Source organism: Nanorana parkeri, unplaced genomic scaffold, assembly GCF_000935625.1.
Source record: "Nanorana parkeri isolate BGI_ZX_2015 unplaced genomic scaffold, ASM93562v1 scaffold247, whole genome shotgun sequence".
Classification (NCBI taxonomy): domain Eukaryota; kingdom Metazoa; phylum Chordata; class Amphibia; order Anura; family Dicroglossidae; genus Nanorana; species Nanorana parkeri.
Window position 1 is genome coordinate 500,672 of NW_017306515.1, and position 6,206 is coordinate 506,877.

Below are 6,206 nucleotides of genomic sequence, written 5' to 3' on the forward strand. Positions count from 1 at the left end.
TATTGCATAATAGTCTGTATTGTAGTGCGTGGCTGCGTAAATAACTTTTTTCCTATTACCCTATGTTGAAGACTAAAAATGTTTTTAATGGAAAAGAATTTCTCAACCCGTAAAACAAAGTTTGATATAAAAAAATTTGCTAACATAAAAACAAACTTACAGAAATATATAATTCCTTAAAATAGGCAACAAATATATGCATTTGCACATATCTAGGAAATATATTTTGATTTTAAAAAAATTGTAATGAAAAGAAATCAATTAAGAAAGCTAAATGTAACATTTAACACTGCAATTTAACATAGAAAAATTAAAGTTCTTTAAAGATTTAATAAACCAGACATAAACGTAACTCAATAAAATAATATAATTACAAACATTATGTTAGAAATAATTATTTTTAAAAAATCACATTAACAAACAATGAGTAAAGCAGTAAAAAAGAGTATAATCATCTATAAAATAATATAAAACAATAATGAAATAATTTCATTAAAAAAACCTTACAAGAAAGTGGCCAGTCCAGAGGACAATACTCACCCTGAATTGGACTTCTATAAAATGGACAAGATGAAGCTCTGTCTGGAGACACTTTCCAGTCTTTCCTGATGATTCCAACTGCTTATGCCACAAAGCATTTTATACTCTTTTCAGCTTCATTGAACAGTGTGAGGATGCATTGTGCCCATTAATTCTGACACAGATGATCATGTGATTGCTGATGCTTTAAATGTTAAGATACAACTGACTTCTCTTTGTGTAATTTACACATTAGGCACGGCTGGCAAACCATCGCGAAAGAATTGCACATGTACAAGTGCTTCCTTTTCAGGTGTAATGCAAGTGCAGGTATAACGCTACGTCAGATGGCAGGGAACGTGAATTGTTCTTCACACAAACAACCCATGCATAAAATAAAGTGTATTGTGGCTTTCGTCTTATAGACTATATATGGGATAGCAGAACTTTTAATATGTTTGTGTTACTATAAAACTGTCTATTTCCATTTTACTTCTGTAATAAACCATATGTAAACCCAATCAAGAAACTCTCATATAACCTTGAAGATGTTAATGTAATGTAAAAAGTTATTTTTAATATTTTGAAAGGAAGCTTTCATTACAATTATAATACCCTGTGATCCTACCATTGCCAAGGTCATTGTTCAATTAGTTCCTGTTATACAGTGAAAACACTTAGTCCCTGTCTCCCATTTGTGCTCCTATATTGTCACCCTTTCGTATGGCCATCCGATGTTGGACTACAGGTGGCCGTTTCAGCACACGTTACGCAGGCATGGTCCTCTGTTGTCACCACCAGGAAACCCGCCCTGAGAAACAGTCATTTCTGGAGTACATGTAGACAGAAAGTGGCTGCAAAGAGACTGTAGGAGATGGACAACACTGAGATACAACAAAGAATAAACAAGAATAAACAAAGAATAAACAAGTAATTTAAAAAAAACCCTCAATATCAATAAGTTATAATTCACTTTAATAGTAGTAATGACTTGAATCAGGGTGATGAAGAATCAGTTACTATGAAACACAATTTATTGCACCCGGTGTTGTAAATGTATGACATCAGCAATGTTTTATTCTTGCCAAAATTAAACCGAAATAAGCATTCCTTTTTAATACACATCAGGGGTTACCCTCAAACTAGCTCATATTTCCAAGTTAGCTGTGCTGCATCTTCATTTATATATACACTAAATTCTCAGTTTGGATGCAACTAAATAACAACTTTAATATGAATATTGAATTAGTCAGTAAAACAACAAAAAAAGTATATCTGTAACATTATATTTGAGAACAATAACATTGTGCCCCATAACATTGTGCCCCATAACATTGTGCCCCATAACATTGTGCCCCATAACACTGTGCCCCATAACATTGTGCACCATAAGCTAACTTTTAAGGATTATGATGGAATACTTAGAATTCATCTAAAACTTTTGCCAAGTAGTCGTGATATTATTTATCTATTGTCCACGTGGTGCATTTAAATAAATAAGTATCCTAACATGGTTTCGATCTGGCCAAACTTAACAATAATACTTTTTTCAAACATTTGTATTGACCATCCAAAGAGAAATTGTAAGTTATGACAACATAAACATTAAAGGGTTTCTAAACCCTCCGTTTTTGTTTTTTTTCCCATATATCTACTGCTAGCAATCAGTAGATATATGCAAAAAGTAAAAAAAAAAACGGTTTAAAAGCGGTTTAAACTTACCCATCCTCCCGTCCGAAAATCCGAAACTGCTCAGACGGCCGCAAAGCATCTTGGGGCGGGCGCATACGCAGTTCGGATTTTCGGCCGGGAGACGAGAGACGCAAGGTAAGTCTACGGACGGCGTGCACCCGCATGCAGACACCATGGGGCAGGAAGTGCCAGCAAGGACAGAGGAGTCAGAGACCCGCAGCAGCACTGGAGAGAAGGCTGAAAAGGACAGGAAAGAAGAGGAAGATCGGATTAAGAGACATCATTTAAGGTAAGTGCTTTAATTAACAATGGGGGAAGGGACACTTTTTTTTTACTTTAATGTCACTTTAAGTTAACTGTAGATGGACTAAATATTAGACCAATGAAGACATTGTGAACCTAATCTACTGTTGTAGCCTTTGTACATGACAAATACTAACATCAGAGGCCAGTTAATATATACCATGATCTAGAAGCTGATTGTTCAGACATCACAGGTTTGTCTGAACATATACAATAGGTATGTGATGCAAAGGCAGGTTTTCTATCCCATTGCACCGGCTTGTACGTTCTACCTAAGTTGTATGGGATAGGTCATACTGTTTTCAATCTACAATGCAAGAATCTAGTTTTGTAATCAGTTGAGGGCAAATTATATACAGTATAGTCCAAGTACATGGCAGATCTATGGAGTTGAATCCATGAGACAGTGAAAATATTGCTTCCAATGTTGCACCATTGAGGTGGCATGAGTTGAAGTTCTAGCCTAAGCTATTTTCTGCAACTAATTTAAAAAAAGAAAAGCAAACGGGTGAAGCTTAATCCTGGAAATGGGTTTAAAAGCAAACCTATGCGCAGGTTGGAGGTGATAAATTACCAGAGATAATACCTACCAAGAGGCCCTTGCATATACAATTAACTTGCAGATAACTCTCGGGAGCACCAAAACTTAGGGAACACCATCAAGCAAATAGCATCTTCAAGTAATGCTTTGGCCTGTTTTGTACTTTGACTATGGATTAGTGAAGTACTTCATTACAAATATGGAGCTGCATTGAGGGTGGAGGTTACAATGTGAATGTCACTATTGGATATAGAAGCCGCTATTAAATAACACATTTTTTGGGACAATTATGAGGCTCTTCAAGCTGTGAATGTATGTGTGGACACCTCTAGGTGCCTGCTACTCAATCTTTCTATCAGTTTAACAGATTTAAGCTGTACATAAGTTGTAGCTGTATATGTTTTGACTCCTCAGTCAAGATAGCATTTAACTGTAGATCAAGAGGTGCACTAGATACATTGATACTGGTGGCACAATGCCTCTATGATGCCCTGAAGAAGGAACCCTAAGTGGCCCCAGAACATTGGCTAGTATGATGCATGTGACAAAAGTTCAATAAATTCAATAATGCGCCACCTGTGTATTAAACTGCCAGCACCAACATTCTTCAAAGGTCAATTACTCTGTATGGAGTGCAGGTGATCTACAATATCAACATGTTGCAGCTTAGGCTGATGTCACACGTATGATCCTGTCACAGACACCAGTTCAGTGACCAGTGCCAATATTGGAATTTTCATGAGAACTGCCAGGGCTGCAGTGGTTGCAGCTGTGACTGGGCCCTGTCCCGAAATAATTTGTCTGTAATATTTTAGAATAACTGTCACATGACAATAAACAAAAATTAATTTGTGATTGGTATCTGTGAGGACAAGTATTGGTACTTGTACTTTGACAAAGATATTATGGACACCCAGAGCACTCAGTTAGAGCACCACTTTAACTTATATCAACTTTCAGTTTAACTTGCATATTTTCTCTCCTTGTATCCTTGGCTTGGGAACTTGTGGTTTTGTTTAGGCTACATCTTGCAGATATTAATTATATTGTGCCAAGGACACATAACTGTAGTTTTAAAACAATTTTCACATGGTGTTGATTTCACAATATATCTAATACATGTTTTAATGAGTAGTTAACACCTAGAAATGCCAAGAATACATTATTAATGATTATGTCAATAAATATCAGTTGTTTATCCTAATAAAGTAGAAACTATTCAGATGCTCTTATGTCCATGTCAGTTTCTCTAGCATTATGCTATATGGGTGCACCTTTACCTTTTTCTTCTAGGATGGGTGTGGTATGGAATTTAATTCTGCCTACGACAGTTGGCGAGTACGCAGTCAGGTGCGGAGTGAATCAAGTGGCAGCCACGCATTAATAGGACGAGTTCTTGTGTCCGCTCCGTAATACATTACAGGCGGATTTTGCAAATACATTGGGAAAGAGTGTTGTACTTGGGTATCAGACTCACGTGATCAGATACAAGAACATTTAACAAAACTACAGGATCTGCAACAAGAGGCTAGACAAATAGCAGAGGATGGATGTAATCCTTTTAAAGGATTAGGGAGTTTTGGAGATTGGTTCAGTGGTATCTTCAGCTGGTCTGGAAAAAGTGGTATTGGTGCATCCCTAATAAATACACTGTATTACCAAAAGTATTAAGACACCCCTCCAAATTATTGGATTCAGGTTTTCCGTGAAATTTCCTTGCTACTAAATATTCCACAGTCAACTGTTAGTGGTATTATAACAAAGTGGAAACAACTGGGAACAACGGCAACTCATCCACGAAGTGGTAGGCCATGTAAAATGACAGAGCGGGGTCAGCGCATGGTGAAGTGCACAGTGCGCAGAAGTCAGTAGTCTGTGGTCTGTAGTCAATAGCTACAGACCTCCAAACTTCGTGTGGCCTCCAGATTGGTACAACAACAGTGCGTAGAGAGCTTTGCGGAATGGGTTAGGCGGTTGCCAGGAGAACGGTACTTGCCTGACTGCATTGTGCCAAGTGTAAAGTTTGGTGGAGGGGTGATTATGGTGTGGGGTTGTTTTTCAGGGGTTGGGCTTGGCCCCTTAGAAGGGAACTCTTAAGGCATCAGCATACAAAGACATGTTGGACATTTCCAACTTTGTGAGAACAGTTTGGGGATGGCCCCTTCCTGTTCCAACATGATTGTGCACCAGTGCACAAAGCAAGGTTTATAAAGACATGGATGAGGGAGTTTGGGGTGGAGGAACTTGACTGGCCTTCACAGAATCCTGACCTCAACCCGAAAGAACACCTTTGGGATAAATTAGAGCGGAGACTGCGAGCCAGGCCTTCTCGTCCAACATCAGTACCTGACCTCACAAATGACCCTTACAAATGTCAGCTGGCTCCTAACTTTTGAGTTTTTCTCTAGTCTAGTAGCTGGAAAATAATCTGTACTTGTACTTGTACCAAGTACAGTACTTGGTATCTGAACATCCCTGATATTAAGTACTGTCAAAACACTGGTTTCACAGGTATTTCCATTTTGGCTGGATAAGTGAGGTGCCATTTCCTCACTGACAAGAACGCTGCTGAAAGTCACCGGCCAGCAAGAGAATGAAGTCTTGCTCATCCAGCCAATGAGAGAACAACATGTGGAAATGGGTAAGTATTTCTCTGTTTTGCCATGTTCTTCTATTCCTTATACAGGCTATTTTCCGGCCCGTCGCTACCGCAAGGCAAGTCAGGCGGCCGCCTGAGAGCGCTGCTCACCTACCTTGCCTACCTTGCCTAGAATCCTAGCACCGGCCCTGGCTATTTTATTGTCATGAACAAACCTAGTTTGCAAATCACTGATATCAGCACATAGGCAACAGCCTGTTGTGCCTGATGCCAAACATCCAGCCTTGGGCAGCATACATTATTTCTGAAAGTCTGCTATTACAAAATATCATATTACAGTTTTAATGAAATGACACAGCAACGAGTGGTAGTTAGGTTCAATAAGCTAAATATTCTTCTTCTTTGCTTTCCTAATGCTCAGCTACTTTATTATAACAAATGTAAGAACATTAAGAGCATTGTTAAAATGACATCTGTTGCAAACTGCACTGCTGCAACGTCATGGGTTTAATTTGACAAAGTATAATCTATTTACAGCCTTCTGTGTAAAGT